Source organism: Apium graveolens, chromosome 4 (assembly GCF_009905375.1).
Source record: "Apium graveolens cultivar Ventura chromosome 4, ASM990537v1, whole genome shotgun sequence".
In the NCBI taxonomy this organism is placed as follows: domain Eukaryota; kingdom Viridiplantae; phylum Streptophyta; class Magnoliopsida; order Apiales; family Apiaceae; genus Apium; species Apium graveolens.
The window spans coordinates 212,600,847-212,624,683 of record NC_133650.1 but is presented as its reverse complement, the minus strand read 5'-3'; positions in this window follow the sequence as shown (position 1 = coordinate 212,624,683).

Genomic DNA, 23,837 nt, shown 5'->3' with positions numbered 1-23,837 from the left:
ACAGTTGATAGTTGATCATATAAAGAAGATTGAGATGAAAGCAAAATTACCTGTCAGAAAGATTAGATCAGATAATGGGATAGAGTTCAAGAATGCATTTCTAAATGAACTCTATACAGAGAAAGGTATTTCGAGACATTACTCAGCCCCAAGAACTCCACAACAAAATGGAGTAGTAGAAAGGAAGAATCGGACCTTGGTTGAAGCATCAAAGACTATGCTAAGTGAATCAAGACTTCCTACCTACTTCTGGGCTGAAGCTGTCAACACAACGTGTTACACTCAAAATTGTACCCTGATTAATAAAGATTATGATAAGACTCCTTATGAGATTATGGCTAACAAGAAACCAACACTGAAATACTTTCATGTGTTTGGAACTAAATGTTTTGTGTTGAAGGAAGCAAATGAGCATCTAGGAAAGTTTGATGCTAAAGCAGAAGAAGGCATATTTCTTGGCTATCCTTTGGAATCTAAAGCTTACAGGGTTTATATGATTACTGATCAGGAGGTGATTGAAAGCCTTAATGTAACGTTCGACGACACCAAGTTGGGAAACCTGCAAAGAGAAAAGGATTCTGAATCTCTGGAATTTGAAAATCTTTCAGATAATCCTTTGGATGTAGAAGAATCTGAAATTGCTAGTGCTATACCTATAGAATATGGCAATGCTGATCCTGAATCAAGTGGTGGTAATGGCGGGAACAATGATTATGATAATCATACAGGAATCCCTTCAAGAACTACTACTCAAAGATCAGAATCATCAAGTCATGGTGGCAACGACTCAGGGGGAGTAGGAAGAGGATCTACAGTTCACACTCAACATCATGTTGAACAAGGGAAAATATCAAGATCTCATCTGTCTCGACAAAGAGTTTGGAACATAGACCATCCCTTTGAACTGGTCATTGGTGATCCTGGCACATGAGTGAGAACTAGACATGCCACACAGAATGAATGTCACTTTTCAGGGTTTCTCTCAAAAATGGAACCTAAGAAAGTGGATGAGGCACTTGAAGATCCAGATTGGGTTATTGCTATGCAAGAGGAACTCAATCAGTTTGAAAGGCAGAAGGTATGGAAGCTAGTACCCCGATCAAAGGCCAAGTCAGTGATACACACTAAGTGGGTATTCAGAAACAAGTTAGATGAAGATGGCATTGTAATGAGAAATAAGGCCAGACCAGTAGCTAAAGGTTACTCTCAAGAAGAGGGTATAGATTATGATGAAACCTATGCACCAGTAGATAGACTTGAGGCAATCAGGATGTTTATGACATTCGCAGCACATTCAGATTTCAAAGTTTATCAAATGGATGTGAAGAGTGCATTCTTGAATGGGGAGCTAGAAGAAGAAGTTTATGTGGAACAACCTCCAGGTTTTGAAGATCCAAATCTGAATGACTTTGTATACTTATTATTCAAAGCTCTTTATAGTCTTAAGTAAGCTCCAAGGACATGGTATGACACTCTCTCTGATTTTTTACTTGAAAATAGTTTTACTAGAGGTGTTATAGATAAAACTCTTTTTCACAAAATGCATAAATATGATATGATATTAGTTTAAGTATATGTTGACGACATTATATTTGGCTCTACTAATGATGATCTTTGCAAGAGATTTTCTAAGCTAATGCAGTGTAAGTATGAAAAGAGCAGGATGGGAGAGTTGAACAACTTTCTTGGATTACAAGTGAGTCAAATGAAAGATGGTATATTCATCTGTCAATCCAAGTACATCAGAGAACTTCTCAAGAAGTACAATCTAGAAGATTCAACTCCGACAAAGAATCCAATGCCAACAGCCACTAAGCTTGATCAGGACAAAACTGGTAAGAAAGTTGACATCACAAGCTACAGAGGTATGATAGGCTCATTACTTTATCTCACATCAAGTAGGCTAGATATTATGTTTGCAACATGCTTATGTGGTAGATTTCAAGTTGACCCTAAAGAGTCTCATCTTATAGCTGTTAAAAGGATATTTAGGTATCTTAAGGGAACTCCAAATCTTGGAATTTGGCACCCTAAAGGTACAGGTTTTAACCTAGTTGGCAATACAGATTCATATTTTGCAGGTTGTAAGATTGACCAGAAAAGTACCTCAGGAAGCTGTCAGTTTCTTGGAAAAAGATTGGTATCCTGGCATAGCAAGAAGCAGCACTCAGTATCCACATCAACTGCTGAAGCTGAATACATAGATGATGAAAGATCTTGTGCTCAAAATTTGTGGATGAGGAACCAACTCCGGGATTATGGTCTGTTAGTATCAAAGATTCCAAAATTTTGTGATAATACAAGTTCCATAGCAATCTCAAACAACCCAGTACAACACTCAAGAACAAAGCATATTGATATAAGGTATCACTTTATCAGAAAGCATGTCACCAATGGCACTGTGGAATTATATTTTATACCAAGAGAGGATCAAATTGCAGACATCTTCACAAAACCACTTGATCAAAACACTTTCTCTAAGTTGGTTAGTGAACTTGGGATGTTAAATATTTCTAATTAACAAATTAGAAGCCAATAACTACAAGTTATCTCAAATAAATTCACTTGTTATTTAATGTCAATATTTTAAGGATATGTGAATTTATGTGTCATTATTTATTTCTCGTATTTCAAATATTTGTGTGGTTGTATCTAATTAATAAATATTTTAGCACACTTATGTTGATAAATAGTTTAAAAATAATTTAATCATAATTGGTTAGTTAAGTTATGAGTAAAATTTTGTAAAATAATTTTGATGTAAGTAATTGAGACTTTATCAATTCAATAATAAAACCTTCAATTGTAATAAATCAAAGTTGTGATTTATTAATCTTAGTGAACTCTAAATTATTTAATATTGAAAGGGTTCATTAAAGTTAATTTGAAACTAGCAGCATAATTCATTTCTTAAAGATATAATTATTATCAAAATAATGATATTAATTGTTTAATTATGAATTAAATTATGTATTATTTATGTAATGAATTTTAAATAAATCCATATTTAGAAGAAATTATTTAATAGATATTTTATTTAGCAGCACATTATTTGTTTTGGATTTGTTAATTTATTTATTTTAGAAAATGGATTAATAAATTATTTAAACAAGATCAATTACTGTGAAATAATTATTCTATCAAGTAAAAGAGTTACTTGCGACCTAGGCCTCACTGTGGTCACAAGTAAGTACTTGTCTTGATCAACACAGGGACTAACAGGTAAGTAATGTGGTCGCAGGTAAGTTGGACTCAAAAAATCCTATCTCAGTTACTTGCGACCTACAAGCCCCTGTAGTCGCAAGTAACTAACTCCAAATCTTTCTATTTCACTTACTTGCGACAAGGCCTACTCAGTATAGCCTACTTACTTGCGACCTGTTACATACAGTAAGTCGCAAGTAAATCACTTGTGTTTTGTGTGGTTGGTTTGTCACTGTATATAATCATATCAATTTAAGTTTCATATATATACACACAAATACTCACAAATTGCAAGTAAGGGCGAAAAGGAGAGAACAATTTTTTAATCAACCAAACTAGCATCAAAACTCTGCCAAATTTTCTTTTGTTTACAGATTTGTGAAGCCCATGAATGGACCTTTCTTTTGACTGTAAAATCATACTTTGTTTATTTGCTTTCTATTGTGTTATTGTTGCATAATTGTTCCGCATAAATTTGTGTGTTTTGCATATTAGTATCAAGTTATTATTTTAAGTTCACGATAAATTTGTTTTACGGTCAAAATTTTATTCTCATTTTTTAATTAAAATGGAGGATAATATTATGATACCTAAAACAAATTATGTTTCGATTATAAATCGTAATCCAGCTCACATAGGCTATTTTGAAAATTGGATTCGATTTTTAAACGAGCACTCGATTGTGCACTATGCTTTAACTACTAATGAACAATTAAATGTTGAGCTCCTTAGACACGTTCACACCTCAGCTCTGGACACATCAGATAACGATCAGCTAAGCTTCATGTTTCCCATTGAAGATGAAATGATACTAATCACCGAGGATGATTTTAATGAACATCTTCATTTTCCTCAGGATGATTTTGATGCTTTACCAAGAGACTATGAAGTCTTTAGCTTCCTCAAGGGCATAAGAAGCACCATTCCAAATGACAAGTATCCAAAGCACTTTAACAAAAGTCATAAATCCAAACCTTGTAACTTATTCTTTAAGATTCCGTCCTTCTGCCTGTCTCCCATGACCCGTGGATTTCATGTATTAACACATTTCATGAGGCTAGTTGGAGTGGCTGTTGATCAGAACATTTGAATCAACATTGGACGTCTGTTCATGAAAGAGATACTGGAGAACCAAGATCAACAACATGATTACATCTTATATATCAGGTTCCTCTAGATTGTTCTCAATGTTAAGCTCACAGAAGCTCAGAAGGCCTTGGTTCACAGTGACAATTTGGAAAATTCACAAGTCTTGTCCTAAAAAATGGTGGGTAAACTGTACAGACAAACCCCTTATTCTAATGAAAATCCCATTCATGTGACATACATCATGCAAGAGTACTTTGACTCCATTGCTCAAGAACCTGGCTCTGAGACTGAAGATGATCATGAATCTGATAATCAAGAACCTGATGCTGCAAATGAGGATGATGCAGAAGTAGAGGCTGGACATGAATCAGATCCTCAGCCTAATCCTGACTCTCAACCAATAGATTTTGACCAAGAACCTGTAATTAATGATCAGACAGAAGAGGTTTCTCAACCTGAAGCTTCTGAACATCAAGAAGAAGTCGAGCGAAATGTTTACATGCCAGACTTCACAGGTATGAATAAATCTTCTATGAGCACTACTTTTGATTATTTAGTTGATATTGATTCACTTAATATTGATGACTTTCATATACAACCTGCCCGAGAGCAATTACTATCAGGAGGAAATGAGTTTGTTTTCTTAAAAATTCATAACCACCCTCTAGAAGAAATAAACACATCTCAAACTCTTTTAGCCCAAACCCTGGAGTATAAGGATCCTATGAGTATAGAGGGAGAAACTGCACATGATGAAGCAAATAAGGAAGGTACTTTGAGTAAACCCACAGCTCTGTCTCCAACGAAGCAAAGTAGTATCCCCACTGAGACAACTGCAACCTCCCATGTATCTTCCCAAAAGGATACAATGGCTGAAAAGGCACATAAATAGTTACTAGATCCATCTTCTCAACAAGGTGGGCCTATTGAAATTCGCCCGTCGGCCATGACATCCTGTAATGACTCAAACACACTCTCAAATCTTCAAGCTCTTGAAGCTTTACATGAGTCAATCAGAAGAGCGTTATTTGGTGATGATATATTGACGGAAACAGGGAATTTAACCATATTAAGGTTAGAATATCCTGTTCAAGGCCCTTCAATGGATGAACTGCCTTCACAGGTGTTAGGAGAGAGTGTTGAATCGCTGCCGCATCTAGCACATCACTTAACTCCCCAGGACTAATAAACCTGGATGCATCTGCGGAAAGGGGATACGACATAGGTGCGGATCGACAACCCATTGGAGATGAACCAGATTCAACTGGTGAGCCTACGGGGAAAGTGTCTTCACCGACGCTCGAGGAAGCTGAGGAACAGATACCACATATGACGGCCTCAGTGATTGTGGCGCCCCGAAATCCGGGGTCAGGAATCTCGGAGGCCATGCCACCTAAACTACTACAACCACATAACTCACACTATAATATATAAATACTCATGCTTCACGACCCCACACTTATCACACACACACACTTACAAGTTATTGTCTTGGAAATGAACCATTCATAACTAGAGTAATTCAACCATCAAGTGATAATTATTACAACCCAAAAGTGATTAAGTCTTATCGGGGAGTAACCTTTAAGTAAGGCTAGTCCGTCGGACAAATATACGTTTCTTGTTTATTACCTTACATAAGTCATACTTATAAATAAGCCGAACTAAAAACAACTGAAAACTAATCCAGCTTATTCGGACTACCTGTGGTACAACACCAAACAATATACAGAACAACTGGCCATTACCTACCCGTTTCATGGCTGTAGTTCTCATGGCAGGCATCTTGATTCACTGTTGTGTTGTGTCAATTTAAGAAAATAAGTGTGAGCTATAATGCCCATCATAATAATATACAGTATGAAAATGATTGTATGATAACTTACGTAAAACATCATATATGATAATTATGTTTTATTCGAAAATAGTTTTTCCTTGGTGATACAGACCTTCTTATGAAAACAATTTTTAGGGGATTTTATTATCCTGCGAATACCTTAATAATAAACCCAGCACCTAGGCTTGGGTTATGATATTGCATAACAATTCCAATTGGAAGGATTTGTGTGATGTCCTCCAAACCCGGGGTCTAGATTTGGGGGTCACTTGCAACTAAACTGTAATAAAATAATCACAGCGGAATAATATAATAAATACGACCCCTTTACCTGCACTGGATCGATCACAGGTTATAGTATGGAACAGGCACTAATACAAACCAATTGTTATTACAGACCATAAGTCTAATTAGTTTTAAAAATTATTCAAATTTTATTACAAACCTCTAGACTATCCAAGCGTCCCAAAACAGTCTACCTGGAATACACACCACTATTTACAAGCACTCGACTTCTGACCAAACTTGGATCTCAAGCCTGCTCTGGCTTAGCTGAAAGATTAGATTGATAAACAACTATGAGCAAAAGAAATGCTCAGCAAGCAATATAAAATGTATTTGAAATGATAAACCACATTCTGATAATAACTGAACAAAAGGGATGAAAGCAATAATATTTGATCAATAATAAAGCTTCACAAGCTATCAACAATAAATGATAATTTTTAGATTGGAATCTAACTCCGACGGACGTACTATCACATGCTGATCAACCCGTGTGATAGCACAAGGTCATGATTCATAGAAACATGTCCCCAAAATACGAGTACTCAAATAAAAAGGCAATATACCTGCCTGTGGCAAAAATGGTGTCATAATATTTCATACAACACATAGAAATAGCCCTCCACTGGACCGTCCGTCCCGGTCAGTTACGAATTCATCCAACCCATAAAACATTTTGATCAAAGGAGCCGAATCAAAGGACATCCTTAACCATATAACTCCCCATTTCTCATGGTCCAGAGTTATCTCGACAATCGATGGCGAAATAACTAGAACAATTAGTTATTCGCTAATCTCAATTCAATGTTCTACTATATAGAGTAATTTATAGCGAAATATAAAACGTTGAACTATTATGAACTTAGAATAGTATGGAAATTGAAAGAATAAAGTTCAGAGTCAATACCAATGGAATGATAAATGAAGATAGAGATAATTGCATAATATGATTCAAAATAACCGTCACTTGAACAATAAGTGAAGTTAGGGGTACTTGCCTGGTATGCTTGATAACTTCTTACTATAACTCAGCTTATAACTGATGGCTACTATCTCCGTCTAACACTTGACTGCACTCCTTGCTACTCGATTCTATAAACAAAAGAACTATCTTAATTGACAGAACCAAACTCAAGCGACGTAATTATACGTCTGGACATCTATCCGATCGTTTATAACTAGCATGGCATTTTAAAACTGTAAACAGATAGCATGCATATCATGCAACACCTAGTCATGGCATTCATATAACACATAATCACATATTTCATATAACACATAAGTCAGATCATTAAAAGATACATTCTAAGGCGTTCAGAATTAAAATCAGGTCAATATTAGCATTTATCGATCAAATACCGACTCAAACTGATGCACAAATCAAATGACATTGCAATACAAAAGAAATTAGGTCTTAAAATTATTTTTATTGGAAGCGCAACATTTTTTTGAGTCTGTACGCGTTTGCTTCGTATTAAACGGACAAACAGTTGATTTATTATGAATTTTTGAACATTTTTCGGAATAAAACGGGACTCTGAATCATTTAATAATTAAATAATAAGGCTCGAAAACTCAAAAATAGTTTTATAAAAATTATCGAGCTTGGAAAATAATTTAAAATAATATTTTAAAGCTCGAATTTATTTTTCGGAATTTTTAAATCAATTTTAAATAATTAAATCTAACTATTAAATCAATTAAGATCAATTAATAATTAATTAAATTAATTAATCAATTAATTATAAATGAATCGATTAATTAAAATAATTAAAAACTAATTAAAATTAATTAATAAAATAATTTCGATTTATTTTTGAATAAATAAATAATTAAAATAATTTTCTGAATTAAATAAATAATTTTTTCTAATTTTTAAAATAATAAACTATCATTTCTTAAATATTTTTAAACAGAAATCTAATTTTTGTAATATTTTAAAACAGAAATCCATGCTTTGCAAGATTAGCAAAAATACAGGTACCAACCTGCATTTTTGCCATCTTCCCCGTCCCCGTCGCCGGTTGCCGGCGATCGCCATTAACGGCGATCCCGAGCTTTTCCGGCGAGCCAAAATCGACCCAGAAATACACCAAATCAACAGGGATTGTTCATTACGTTGCCAGGAACTCATTTACACAGCCAGAATTTTCAATACATCAACGAAACAGCCGGAATCATTGCCTGAAAATTCCGCCGCCGTTTCGACCCGTTTTCCGATCACCACCTTCCCGACACCGTCTGTTAAAACCAGTGGTACCATTCGATTCGTTGCACAACGATCTACTTAACCATGCAATCAATTTAAACAAATAACCCCCACAGCAAAAACACCTAAATCCAATTAAGAACATTCAAAGCTTCAAAACCCTAATTTTCATATCCGAGAATCAAAGTCACTTTTCTACATGATGCAGAACTCAAAATCTGACATATTATATACCAAATTGATCAGAAAAACATACTCTACAACATGGAAGCATCAAATCACATTAACAACATCAAGAACAAATTTTCATAATTTAATTATCAAATAATTCGAGTATAAATAATTAAATAAGAAAATTACTGTGAGTTCTGGGCAGAAACTGATGATTGATTCAGAAAGAAGATTTCGAGAGCTTCGTTTTGATATGTTGCACGCCCGAATCGAAGTTCGATAACGCCTTCGTTCGTGTTTTTGATTCTCATGAACGTATCGGTTTCTCGGGTTTTTCTCTGTATTTACGGTATTTTAACTGGTTGCAAATGAATAAACGGAATAAACGAAATAATAAATAGGCTATTTATATGTATGAAATATTGGATCGTTCTGGATCGTTTTGGATCGTTAAATTAGTTGTTTAGCCGCTAAGTAACTGTAAAAACGATACAATTCAATACCAGAATTGGATAATTATCAAAACTGGGCTTTTTATAAAACACCATATACGAAAATAACGTAAAAATATCCCGTCTTTTAAGAATACGGGTTTTGTTGATTACCGAAATGATTAGCGTATTGAAAATATTGCGTCGGGCCGTGCACGGGTCAAACCGTAATCCGGATCGAAAAAGTCAAAACACGGAAAATGTCCGGAATTACCAGATTAGGTTAGGAAGGAGTTTTCGGAAGAGTTTCGGGTGGTAAAAACGCAAAACGGTTGAAGTTGGAAGATTCCCGGCTCTATAAAATAATTTTATAATTATTCTAAAAATAATTAATAATTCATAAATCATTATAAAATCATATAACACTCCAAAAATTACCAGAAAAATACCACAATTATCTATATTTTATTCTGGACATATAAAAATTCAAATATTCAAATAATGTCACATATAAACATTCAGATATCAATTCCACTTTTCAGATAATTCACCAAAATTCACATAAAATCACATAAACAATTCCGAATAATAATAATAATATTTGAAAATATATGGGATATTACAATTTGGACACTCGTTGGAGCCACCGTATACGATGATCATTCATAATACGATAATAGTAACCTTTTCTACTAGTAGAAGGATGACACCTTCATATCCCGGTTATCACACTTGCCGCATTCGGGCTACGTGTCCCATTTTTGGGTATAGACATACTTCACAAGTTCCTGAGTACACAGAGTACCTTCGCCTGCGGTACCTTTGGTAGTCCATCTAGCACACATAATACCAGAGTCTACCCCTCCCTTGTCCTTTAAAAAGAATTCTATCAATCTCGAGAACTCGAACCACATCGAAGTTTCCCAAGCATTTTGCTTGTTGATAGAAACAGTTTATCTTACTAAGATATAAATGTATATATGTATATACGTACTTCCGAGATTTTCGGAGGAAGTACTAAGGATGTGAGTTGACCGTTGTCAACAGATAATTTAATAAGGGGGAAAAGTTTTTCCTTGAAACTATATTAAATAAGTCGGGATAATAATCTTCGACGATCTGAAATGATTCGAATGATTTTCCGAAATCAGAAAGTATATTTTAAATCAGGATCTATGATTTTTTAAATCAATAATAAACCCTTTAATGAATAATAAATAATTACACGATAATCGATAATTAAACCTCGAATGATTTTACTCTTTAAAATAATATTTAAAATAATATTCATCAACTAGTTTATGTCTACGTAGTTAATAATCTTTAATGTTTAATCAGGTTTGAAATAAATAATCGTTGGAGTATACTACTCCCATAATAAAGGATTAGGTATATAGTATTTATTATTTGAACCAGAAAATATAGTTGAGGGAATATGATCGTTGGGAAATCGTTTTAACAAAAGTTCGAGGTATTTTAATGTTTCGTAAGTGGACATTAAGTCCCTTTAAAATGTACTCTTATGGACTTGTAATCGTCTTATAATATCACCGGAATGATTCCCGGGTTTTCATCTTAAAATCCCGATCGACTCTTGGTCTTATAATCATACGTCACACTTAAAGCGGAAATTAACTATTTTACGATATATCCTTATCGTACAACATCGCTACATTATACGAAAAATTCAATTACTACGTATCATGGCAAGCATGGTATTTATGCAATCATAGTAAAACAATCATTTCACAACACAACAGTAAAATGGAGTTGGGTTCGTAAACTTGCCTGGGTATTTCGAGATAGAGGATGCTCTATGTTCCGCTCGAAAATCTATAATCATAAAAACAATTCGTTAGGTCCCGATCTAATTTACGGCGACTCGCACTCATGCGCTACTTATTATGCATCCTCTCAATTTGTACTACCTTTATTATTCCTTTAAGTACTTATTCACATCATGGTCGCTTCCTTTTTCTAAGTACCTTAGGTTCATTTTCATTATCGTCGTCGGCTCCGCTTATGGATTCTACGGTTTCTAATCGCGCGGTCTCGACTCCGATATTTTTATAAAATTGAAAAATCATTATTTTCACTTCAAATTTTTATGGAAGTTATAAAAACTCAATATGTTACTCTCTGTAAAAAGTTCATGATTTATGAACACTTTTAAGTCGATCGTTTATATTTTCAAATTCGTAATTCGTAGGAGTTTTTGTCGCGTAAATCACTTTTAGTAAAACGGCCATAACTTTTGATCCGTAAATAGGAATCAAGCGATTCAAGCTCCTAAACAATCCTTATAAAATTTTATATCATAATCAAGGGTTATTTTTCAAGAAACTATAGTTTAAATCTTCGGGACTTTCTGCAGAAATTTAAAGTTACGATTTGTTCGTTTTAACGAAATTACGTTTACGATCGGAGTTTCGTTTACGCTCTAAATCTTTATACAACCACCAACAATCATTATATAATCATCAACACACAAAATCCTCTCAATAAAATCATGTTATTGAGGCAACAACAATCAAATTTAAATCTACTTAGCCAAACATCAAGATTTCAACAACATCACCTCTAAAACTAGGTTTACAACTACATACTAAATGGATCTTGAAATTGAATCTTAAATAAAGTTGGGTCAAAGATATTTACCTTTATTAAAAGCTTGAGATGTGTTCTTAAGGATGGTGGAGTCTTGGAAGTGCTTGTTATGATTTTTGGAACCTAAAACCACCATTGAAATCAAGAAACCAAAGAAGAGTTACAATTTATACTATTCACTAGTAATTTTCTTGATTTTATTTCACCCATCAAACCTTGATAAAAAGAGATCAAATAATTTTTCTTACCTTAGTCTGGTTGTTAGGAAGCTTGAGAATTAATGGGATGATTTTACCATGGCTAAAACTTGAGATTTGATTTTAAGTTTCTCCATTTTTCTCGAAATAGCCGAATGAGAGAATGAAAGGGGGGGGGGGTTATGCTTGCTTCCTTGGGTGCTTCTAGGAAATGGGATGGTGATATATTTCTATTGATTATTATTCTTCCTAGTATAGAATCCTAGGTTTATTCCTTGTTGTAAATCTTGGGGACAAATCCAAGTAGCTTGCTAGTTTACAAGCTAAACTACATGTGCTAGCTTCCTTAGCACACTATATGGCAAGCTTGCATGATCATCCTATGTTTAGCTCACTATTTGATAAAGTAACCATGGTTACTTTCTTACTTGGATATAAATCCATAGGGCTTTAATCTTGTAATTATATTGTGATTCCCGTAATCCTCGATAAGTCGTAAATACGGTCATTTTTCAAAGTTCATTTTCTTCGAAAACTAATAGCGTTTACATACACTCATTTGGTACATATAATCATAATATCAACTCCGAAACTCATTTTCTCATGCACTACATAGTGTGGGCTCAAAAGTTTTTCCAGTTTGTCAGGGTTACTATTCATTAAACGTTTTACAAGGTCTCAAAAATTCGAGTTATTACAGTCTTCCCCACTAACAAGGATTCCGTCCCAGAATCAATTAGTAAATAAGTGGGGATATTTATTCCTCATTGCGTTTTCAAGTTCCCAAGTTGACTCCTTAACATTTTGATTCCTCCATAAGATTCTAACCAGCTTCACAGTCTTGTTTCTCAGTACTTGTTCTTTTTGGTCCATTATCCTTACTGGCTGCTCGATATAGGTCAGGTCTGGTTATAAATCTACCTGCTCGTATTCTATTACATGTCGTGCATCTGCATGGTACTTCCCTAACATGGACACGTGGAACACGTTATGCACTTGTTGCAGATTAGGAGGGAAGGCGAGCTCGTAAGCTAGAGGTCCTATTCTCCTCAAAGTTTCAAAGGGTCCTATGAACCTGGGACTCAGCTTCCCTTTCTTCCCAAATCTCATCACTCCTTTCCACGGAGATACCTTCAATAGCACAGAATCTCCTACTTCATATTCCCTATCCTTCCTGGTCTGGTCGGCGTACTTCTTTTATCTGTCCTTGGCTGCTACTAGTCTTTTCCTGATGAGTCCCACCATTTCCCTGGTCTGTTGGACTAACTCTGGTCCTAATATCTTGTGTTCTCCAACTTCATTCCAACATAGGGGAGAGCGACATCTTCGTCCATAAAGAGCTTCATACGGAGGCATTGCTATGCTAGCGTGATAGCTATTGTTGAAAGCGAATTCGATCAGGGGAAAGTGGTCATCCCAATTTCCATTGAAATTAATGGCACATACTCGTAGCATATCTTCTGGGGTCTGAATAGTCCTTTCGCTTTGTCCATCAGTCTGGGGGTGGTAAGCGGTACTCATGTTTAGTCTGGTGCCTACGCATTCCTGGAAGCTTCTCCAAAATCGGGAATTAAACCTTGGGTCTCTATCTGACACTATTGCTACAGGAACGCCGTGTCTCACTACGATTTCCTTCAAGTAAATGTCCATCAACTTGTCTACGGTGTACCTTTCATTGATTGGTAGGAAGTGTGCGGAGTTGGTCAATCTATCTATGATAACCCATATGGCGTCGTGATTGGTCTTCGTCCTTGGTAGGCCTGTCACAAAATCCATGGCTATATATGTGACGCCCTCAATCTCGGGGTTAGGAAATGAGGACTCACACACCTTTAATCTAATAATTGAATAAGCATAAACCCCGATTAACTACTAACAGGATCAACAGCATAAAGTATGAGACAAGATTACAACTACCAATCATAAGATATAACTTACAACCCCAAAATATTATTAAATAAACAATATCGATTCCGGCTGGGAACCGACAGATAACCCATTGTATCTTTACAGATTTCCTTCTAGGCGCGTGGTCACTCAAAAATACCACTACCTGCTCTGGCAACCGGAAGCCCTCAACACGGTAGGGACCACCAGGTACGCTCTTACGAGCAGTGCGCCTAAGCCTGGCCATCTTCTTGCTTAACTGCCATGGTTAGATTAAAACAAAACATATGAGCATTAAACTCAACAAGTAACTATAAAGCAGTTCTACTATATCAAATCATAATATACTTTACCAAACTCAGGGCATTCTACTTTATTAGTTCTAGGTGGCAGATTTCCAGCGTTTGGGTTAAGGAAAAGTTTTGAAGGAACAATATGGAGCTTTTAAGGAACAAGGCTCAACGTAGGTCGAAAGCCTACATTCATCACAAATCATTAAAGGATCAGAATAGATCTTTCAAAAATAGGAAAGCAACAGTATTTCAATATATGGAATCAATCATATGATCAACAGATTCAAGAATTAGGGTTCTCGAGCTTTAAGCTTCACATTGACATAATGAACTCTTTTCGAAACAATGTAAACCATTTTCAATTTTCAAGAATCAATTTACTGAATAGAAAGTTTCAGTTCCCTTTTAAAATAATCATTTAGAACCCTTAATTGGATCACTTTATCTTTCCATTTCATTATAATACGGGTGATCAGCCCGTACCAACCTCCATCCGGTCTTTAAGGTACCAATTGGCATAATTTCAGCCTTAAGTTGGACTAGCCCCGCTAGCCTCTTACCATGACTGGACTAGTCCCACTAGCCTCTTACGTCCCAATCCAATCCATCAGGAATTCATTTGGAAAACCTTGAGTTGGAAAAACAAATAGGTTTTCTAAAATCCATTTTATCATTACTAAGAATATGAAATCATTCAGACTCTTTCGAGTCGAAACTCATTCTTAAGTCAAATTTTAAGAAAAACAAAGTTCAGGAAGTGATTCGAGGATAAACAAGGAACAATTCTTAAGGATTCCGTATCAAGGATAACAAGGTACTTAAGTTAGAAGGATCAACATCTGTTTAGGGATCAATAGGGTGATCAGGAAATAAGGTATCATTAAATAGGTTTCGCAAAGATAATTATAGGGATTCAATACAATTCATGGCTTAATAAATAGTTTGAACAGAAAGGACAGGTTATCAAAGGGTCGAATCAGTAAGCTTATCAGGAAAAGTTTAACAAGATCAAAGGCAGGGTGTCTTAAATCAAAATCAGGGTTTCACAATTAAACAGTTCAATATTCTACATGATATGAACAACATTCTCTTTATAACCATTTACACAAGTAATCAGAGTTACTTGCCTGAATTTGCTTTCCTGAAGGTTGAACTACTGCCACCTAGTATATCCTTTCCTTTTCTAGCCTGAATGCCCTCACGCTCCGAATCTACAATAAAACCAAAACCTTAATCAGTTCCTCGACTCTCGTTCCCATAACGATTACTCAATACGATAACTCGATTATATACTTGACTCGGGTATACGAATATAGCTTATACACATAAGCACATAGCACATTCTTTACTCATAGCCTTATATCACTTTGCATATACTCGCTAATCCTCGACTATTTTCAAAGATCAAATATTTATAACTCGTACAAGCACACAATGACATGCACGGCTATTACTTATAGCTTTTAACCTTAATTAACTCAATTCCCTTTTCTTTTATCCATAATTCGAACCAAAAACATAATCCAACAAGCAAAATTCAAATATTTTCACACATAAACACTCAATTATTCTATCATCTACCAACAATCAGATTTTTGACTTTGAATTTCTTCGGCCTTTTCGGCCTTAACCACAAACAGAATCAAACCAAAGCCTGCATTAACAATTCCTCTTTTAAGTCAACATGCAATCTTATTACTTTCTAGTTAAACCTTAATTATACCAAAATCAAGTCACAAAAATCAATTTCTTCTTTTTATTAACACAAGGTCGAACCATAACCTTCACCATGTATTCCAAATTTCGCATCTAAACAAATGTACAAGTCCAATTATCATAGAATCTTAGTTAGCATACTTAATTCACAAAAGAACGTAGCCCTTTTTTGATACATGCAAACATTAAGAAATTTTATCACCCAATCTTTACTAATTTCCAAGAATGAACATTAACAAATCATGATCATTACTAAAAATCATTTTTGATCTTTTAAAACCAAGATCCCATTCGGGGTTTTCAAAAAAAAACAACACATGCAAATGATCTTCTTAATCCTTAATTCATAAATCAACCCATCATCATATATCAATTAACAACTCATTCATTTTATCAAAAATCAACTTGGTTTTCTAAAAATCTCAAGGGCCATTCGGCCTTCCTCAAGAAAATACACATGCAAACTCAACTTCTAAACTTTTGCATCTTTAATCCTACTAATCTCTTAACATCAAACTAAATTATCATTACAAACAACAATAATCAATTTATCAACTTATAATCCACAAAATCATTCGGCCTTTTTATCAAAATACCACATGCAAACACAAATATTTGATTTAAAGATTCTAGAGCTCAGTTTTTAACATCATGGCTCACCACCGGTTCACCGTAGTTCATCACCGGTGGCGGTGGCATCTCGGTGGTTTCTAACCATCAACCACCCATTTTCACAAGCAATACACACATGCAAACACATATCCTCATTCAAAACACAAACCCTTTTGTTTTCATAAAAACCGAACTCAAAAACCACCAAACCCAACTTTGATTTTTCTCAAGTGAAAATAGCTACATGCATGAATGAATACAAGTAGATATCTCTATTTCTCACACAATCAAGGTTCTATACCTGAAAATGAATGAAGAACAAGTGAGAGAGAGTGAAGAGAGAGTGTACCGAGAGAGAGAGAGTGAGAGAGAGAGAGAGAGAAAGAAACGAGAGAAAAGAGAGAAAGAAGGGAGGGCTCGGAATAAAAAAAATAAAGAAGAAGGAGGTGGGGTGGTTTTATATTACCATGGGAGGGTAATATAGTAATTAGGTTATTCTATGTTTTGATTCTCTTTTTATCCTTAAAAGAAAATAGAGTTGATCTGCAAATACTTCTCTCGGGAAGATAAATTTGTTTTGAATAAAAATCTTTAACACGTAGATCTCGAAATTAGCTTTCCAACCATTACTCATAATAGATTTTTGAGCAAACGGTTGATTTTATATGATTTTTACAAGTTTGTGCTAGTAATAACACTTTTCCACATAAAAATTAATTTAAAATGCAACGATCTCCAAATAAATCCGTCCATCATTTTTAGAAAGTCTATAGGATTATTACGAAGATAACAAAACAATTCTCGTGTCTTTATCTTACTCGGATAATTTTATAAAAATGCGCGAAGGTTAAATAAACCTTTATTTAAATCACATAATTCCATTAAATTCATAAAAATGTCACAGAGCATATAGTCATGCACACAGACAAGCAATCACACATATACGATCACATAACAACTCAGGTATGATCATAGAATTTATCCCTCTTTATTCTTTATCCCCTTTTTACGCGTACCAGGTCACGTTCAGCCTGACGGCCCGACGCTCAGCGTTTCAATTACGCTTCTCATTATCTTTATTAATCGACACGTCACTTAGGACGAAATACTTTATTTACACATTCATTTCATTCAATCACACATAATTCACATTTTATATTATTTTTAACTTATTATTAGGACGGGTTCCGTTCTACCTGACGGCTCGGCGACACAGCTTTACTCCTAAGCTGACTCTTTAAATTGGAACGTTTTTATTTACGCTCCTATATTCTAATATACAGAAAAAACAATTAATCAGCACTTAGTTACATAATTATAATCACATCACATAAAGCATACTTTATTGACTTAATTACGTCGCAAAATTCTCAGTCGTCACAATCTACCCTCCTTAAAAGGATTCTGTCCCCAGAATCTAATCTAAGCAAATAGATGGGGATACTTTTCTTTCATTTCGCTTTCTAACTCCCAAGTCGATTCTTCGACTAATGGATTTTTCCACAACACTCTAACTAGAGGTACAACTTTATTCCTAAGCGTCCTCTCTTTTCGGTCCAAAATTCGAACTGGTTGTTCCATATAGGACACATCTGGTTGGATTTCCACTGGTTCCAATTCAATCACATGGCTCACATCAGCATTATACTTCTTCAGAAGAGATACATGAAATATATTGTGCAGATGTTATATTTGCGGAGGTAGCGCCAATTCATATGCCACTTTCCCAACTCGTCGCAATACTTCAAATGGTCCAATATACCTAGGACTCAACTTTCCTTTCTTTTCGAATCGGGTTAAACCTTTCCAAGGAGATATCTTTAATAAGACTTTGTCTCCAGTTTCGAATTGCACATCTTTACGTTCTTGATTTGCGTACTTTGCTTGTCGATCTTGAGCTGCAATTAATCTCTTTCGAATCATTTCGACCTTTTCCTTCGTTTGTTGAACTAGCTCTAGGCCAATTAATTGGCGCTCACCAACTTCATCCCAATATCAAGGGGACCTACATTTTCTTCCATACAACGCTTCATAAGGCGGCATGCCAATACTCGCCTGATAACTGTTGTTGTAGGAAAACTCAATTAAGGGCAAATGATCGTCCCAATTTCTTTTGAAATCTATTGCACGGGTTCGTAACATATCTTCAATTGTCTGAATTATCCTTTCACTTTGTCCGTCTGTTTGCGGATGATATGATATACTCATTTTCAACTTAGTTCCCAAATGATCATGGAATTGTCGCCAAAATCTCGAGTTAAACCTTGGATCTCTATCAGACACGATAGATACAGGAACTCCATGACGCATCACGATCTCATCTAAATACAATTTAACCAACTTTTCCAACGAAAACCTTTCATTTATCGACAAGAAATGTGCTGACTTGATCAATCGATCGATTACCACCCAAATCGCATCATGATTTGACTTGGTTTTAGGTAATCCTACCACGAAATCCATCGCTATATGCTCCCATTTCCATTCGGGTATATCCAGTGGCTGAAGCAATCCGCTCGGCCTTTGATGTTCCGCTTTGACTCTTTGGCACGTATAACATTTACTTATCCATTCTGCAATTTCCTCTTTCATGTTTGGCCACCAATAACTTTCTTTTAAATCCTGGTACATCTTCGTACTTCCAGGGTGAATTGAAAATCTCGAGTTATGCGCTTCTTGCAAAATCTCATGCTTTAGTTCCACGACATTAGGTATCCAAATACGTGAGTTAACACGGTATATTCCTTTCCCACCTTTTTGAGCTTTAATTTCTTCTCCCGTCAACTTATCCCTTTCGCGATTCCTCACTTGCTCTTGACAAGATCGAATCTTTTCTAAAATTTTGGGTTAAAATGACATTGCATATATAGCTTCACCTCCAAATTCTGGAGTCTGCACCTCTATTTTCATCTTTTCAAAGTCCTTGATCAATTCTTCCGATGACGTTAACAATATTCAACCTTTCCTTGCGACTTAAAGCATCTACTACCACATTTGCCTTTCCAGGATGATAGTTTATCGCACAATCATAATCTTTGATCAATTCCAACCACCTTCTTTGTCGCATATTCAATTCTTTCTGAGTAAAGATATACTTTAAACTCTTATGATCCGTGTAAATCTCGCACTTTTCCCCGTACAAATAATGCCTCCAAATCTTAAGGGCAAACACGATTGCTGCCAATTCCAAATCATGCGTTGGATACTTTTGCTCGTGCGGCTTGAGTTGCCTTGACGCATATGCTATTAACTTCCCGTGTTGCATTAACACACATCCAAGTCCATTATATGAAGCATAATTGAATATCACAAATTCCCCTTTTTCATCTGGTAATACCAATACTGGGGCGATTACCAGCCTCTTATTTAACTCCTGAAAACTATCCTCACACTTTTCTGTCCAAACAAACTTCTCATTCTTTCTCGTCAACTTTGTCAACGGAACGACAATCTTAGAGAAATCTTGCACAAATCTCCTGTAATATCCGGCTAATCCCAGAAAACTTCTAACTTCCGTAGGAGTCTTGGGTCCTTCCCAATTCATTACAGCTTATATCTTGGCTGGGTCCACTTTGATTCTTTCTTTATTAACTACATGACCAAGAAATTGCACTTCCTTTAGCCAAAATTTGCACTTTGAAAACTTAGCATACATCTTCTCTTTCCTCAGAATTTCCAAGGAAATCCTCAAATGCTTCTTATGATCTTCTTCCATCTTGGAGTAAATCAGTATATCATCGATAAATACAATAACGAACTTATCCAAATATTGCTTGAACACTCTGTTCATAAGATCCATAAATGCGGCTGGCACATTCGTCAAGCCAAACGCCATTACCAAAAACTCATAGCGTCCATATCTCATTCGGAATGCTGTCTTGGGTATATCTTCCGCTTTGATCTTTAATTGATGATACCCAGATCTTAAATCAATCTTGGAGAAACACGAAGCTCCTTTTAACTGGTCAAACAAGTCATCGATCCGCGGTAGAGGGTACTTATTCTTAATCGTCAACTTATTCAGTTCGCGGTAATCAATGCACAACCTCATACTTCCATCCTTTTTCTTTAAAAATAATACCGGTGCGCCCCACGGGGATACACTCGGTCGGATCACTCATTTGTCCAACAATTCTTGCAGCTGAGCTGTCAATTCCTTCATCTCGACCGGCGCCATGCGATAGGGAGCTTTTGATACTAGTTCCGTTCCAGGAGCCAAATCAATCGTAAACTCGATTTCTCTATCTGGAGGTAGTCCAGGCAATTCATCAGGAAACACATCCGGAAAATCTCTTACTACCGGAATATCCTTGATCTTCATAGATTCTTTCTCCACATCCACGACATGAGCCATATAGACTTCGCATCCTTGACGTATTAATCTTCTTGCCTCAATAGCCATTAGGAATTTCTTCTCTTGCCTCTTTCCTTTAAATATCACCTCTTTACCATCCTTGGTTCTTAACTTCACCTTTTTACTTTTACATTCTATTTGCACTTCATTGTTTGACAACCAATCCATTCCTAGTATAACCTCAAATTCTCCTAACTTAAAGGGAATTAAGTCAGCAGAAAAGTGTCGACCTTCTATAGTCACTTCACAATCGGGACAAATCTTGCTAGCAATAACTTTCTCTTGATTTGCTACCTCTATAATCAAATTAGGTTCTAGAGGGTACGTAACTCAATTTAACTTATCAAGAATACTTTCAGAGATAAAAGATCTAGTTGCTCCAGAATCCATCAAAACTTTTACTTCTACTGAGTTAATAACAAGCATATGCTACCACGTCCACATCTTGCAGCGCATCTTTCATCGACATGTTAAAGGTTCTAGCTCTGGGTTGAGCTGATGGTGCTGGGAGAGACGGTGGTCTAGCAATCCTAAGAACATTAGCCTTCTGAACAGGCTCCTTGCAATTCCTGGCCATATGGCCCACTTTACCACACTTGAAACAAGTCAAATCAGGCTTCCTCGCTCCACTTGGGCATTCTGAAGAGTAATGCCCCTTTTGGTTGCACTTGAAACATGTTACATCCAATTTGTTGTGCATATGTTATGTACTTGATGATTTCATAAACAAAACATCTAAGTAGATTTTACTTAGTGAAATTATGTAGCACTCGACGGATAAGAATTATAGTCCCGACGGATAACTCATTATAGTCCCGACGGATGATTAACCTATTATCCATCGAGTTAGTAGCTTATGTAATAATAAGTTTGTAGCACAGTTATGTATGCACCTTTGTATAGAATGATGTAATTTACGGATGAGCGGAAGCATGAAATAACATTTATTCCGTAAAAACCATATACCGCACATATAGAAAAACGTATAAAAGGGAAAAACTGGGGAATCGAAACCATACCTCGTGAATCGAAGCTTTATAAAATTGGAGTGCTAGCAGTTGCTCCTCAGTGTGTGAAGCACTCTACCGGTATCCACCAAGAATGATCCTCTTCGATGAACCTTTTTATAAAACTAAGCTTTTATAAAAATGGAGTTTTTGGGAGAGAGAGAGAGAGGAAGAAGATGGAGGCTAAGGTTTTCACAAAACCAAAATTGTGTGTCAAATTTTATGAGCCATCCATCTCATTCTATTTATAGGGCTCTCCTAGGGTTTTATAATATATCTTTATATATATTAACCCCCACATTTTATCTTCATAAGATGCTTTAATAATAATTAAAACTATTTTAATCATTATTTCTTTTTCTTAACTATTTAGAAAATAATTCTCTCTCTCATTATTTCATCAAAGAAAATATTCTTTTATGGTGTGACCCTGTAGGTTCAATATTATGCCGGTAGTAGAAATAAATAATAATAAACTTTTATTAATTATTTATATGAATATTAAAATTCACTAAATATAATTAACTGATTAATTATATTTATTCTACATCGTGAGTGATGCTTCTCAACATATCGCGACTATCCGGATAATATGAATTCACTGCTTAGAATACCAAGAACCTGTCAGTGAATAGTTACCGTACAATCAATTCTTTCTACCCTCCAATGTCCTGATTAAATACAAGGCATGGATCTTGTGTAAAGCCTATTTAATTTAATCATTTGCTTTCCCATTCACTATGCTCAGTTCTATGTAAATTAGAAACTCCTTTCTAATTTTATTCACTCTGGCTAGAGATTCCTGAACTAGCATAAGTGGATCAGCTTAGAACATTCTCTTCCTTCACTGGAAGGGGTAGATCCTTTATTGATCATACACTATCTTCGTGTACAAATTCCTATACCCAGTAGAGCCCTAATAATTGTCCCTGGAGACTAAGAACTAAACCAAAGCATAGTTCAGTGTACACAAGATGACTATGATGACCTCAAGTATAAGGATACTTGTACAACTATCACTATGTGAACAACTGCTGACACGTGAGTGAACTCCATCAGTTGTTCAGCTGTGCGAGTCATGTTCAGTGAACTTATTCTATAATAAGCACCTACATACTAGCTATAGTGTCACCATACAAATGCCTATGAGAACAGACATCCTCCTGAAGGGAGCAAGCATAGTATGTACCAATCTTTGCGGATTATTAATTACCAGTTAGTAATCCTATGACCAGGAACTATTTAAGTTTAGAGTTATCATCTTTTAGGTCTCACTATTATGATCTCATCATAATCCATAAAAAGCTTTACTCTAAACTATGGTATATCTTATTTAAACACTTAAATAGATAGAGACCGTAATAAAAAACAAAACAAGTCTTCTATTAATATCAATGAAATCAAAATAGATTACATAAAAGTTATTCCTAAATCCTCATACGTGATTGGACTTAGGACATATCTCTTTCAATCTCCCACTTGTACTAAATCCAATCACTCTGGTATCTAATACCCATCTTGTCTTTATGACGATTAAAGTGACTTTCAGAAAGTGGCTTTGTGAGTGGGTCTGCCATGTTGTTATGTGTGTCAACTCTCTTTCAATACAATACAAGAAATGTTACCGCACTCCCACTAACCCTTTTGTAGACACATGGTTCATCTACATTTTTGATAAAACCAAACTCTTTGATTATCTCATCAAAACGGATGTTCCATCTACGAGAAGCTTGCTTTAAACCACATATGGTTCGCAGCAGTTTACACACTAGGTTTTCATTTCCCTTGGAAAGAAAACCATATGACCATTTGCCAGATCTCATAGTCGTAGTAAGCAGCAATCGCAAGCAAAATCCGAACTGATTTTAACAGGGCTACAGGTAAAAGGTTTCATTAAAGTCAATCCATTGCCTTTGTTTGAATCCTTTTGCCACAAGC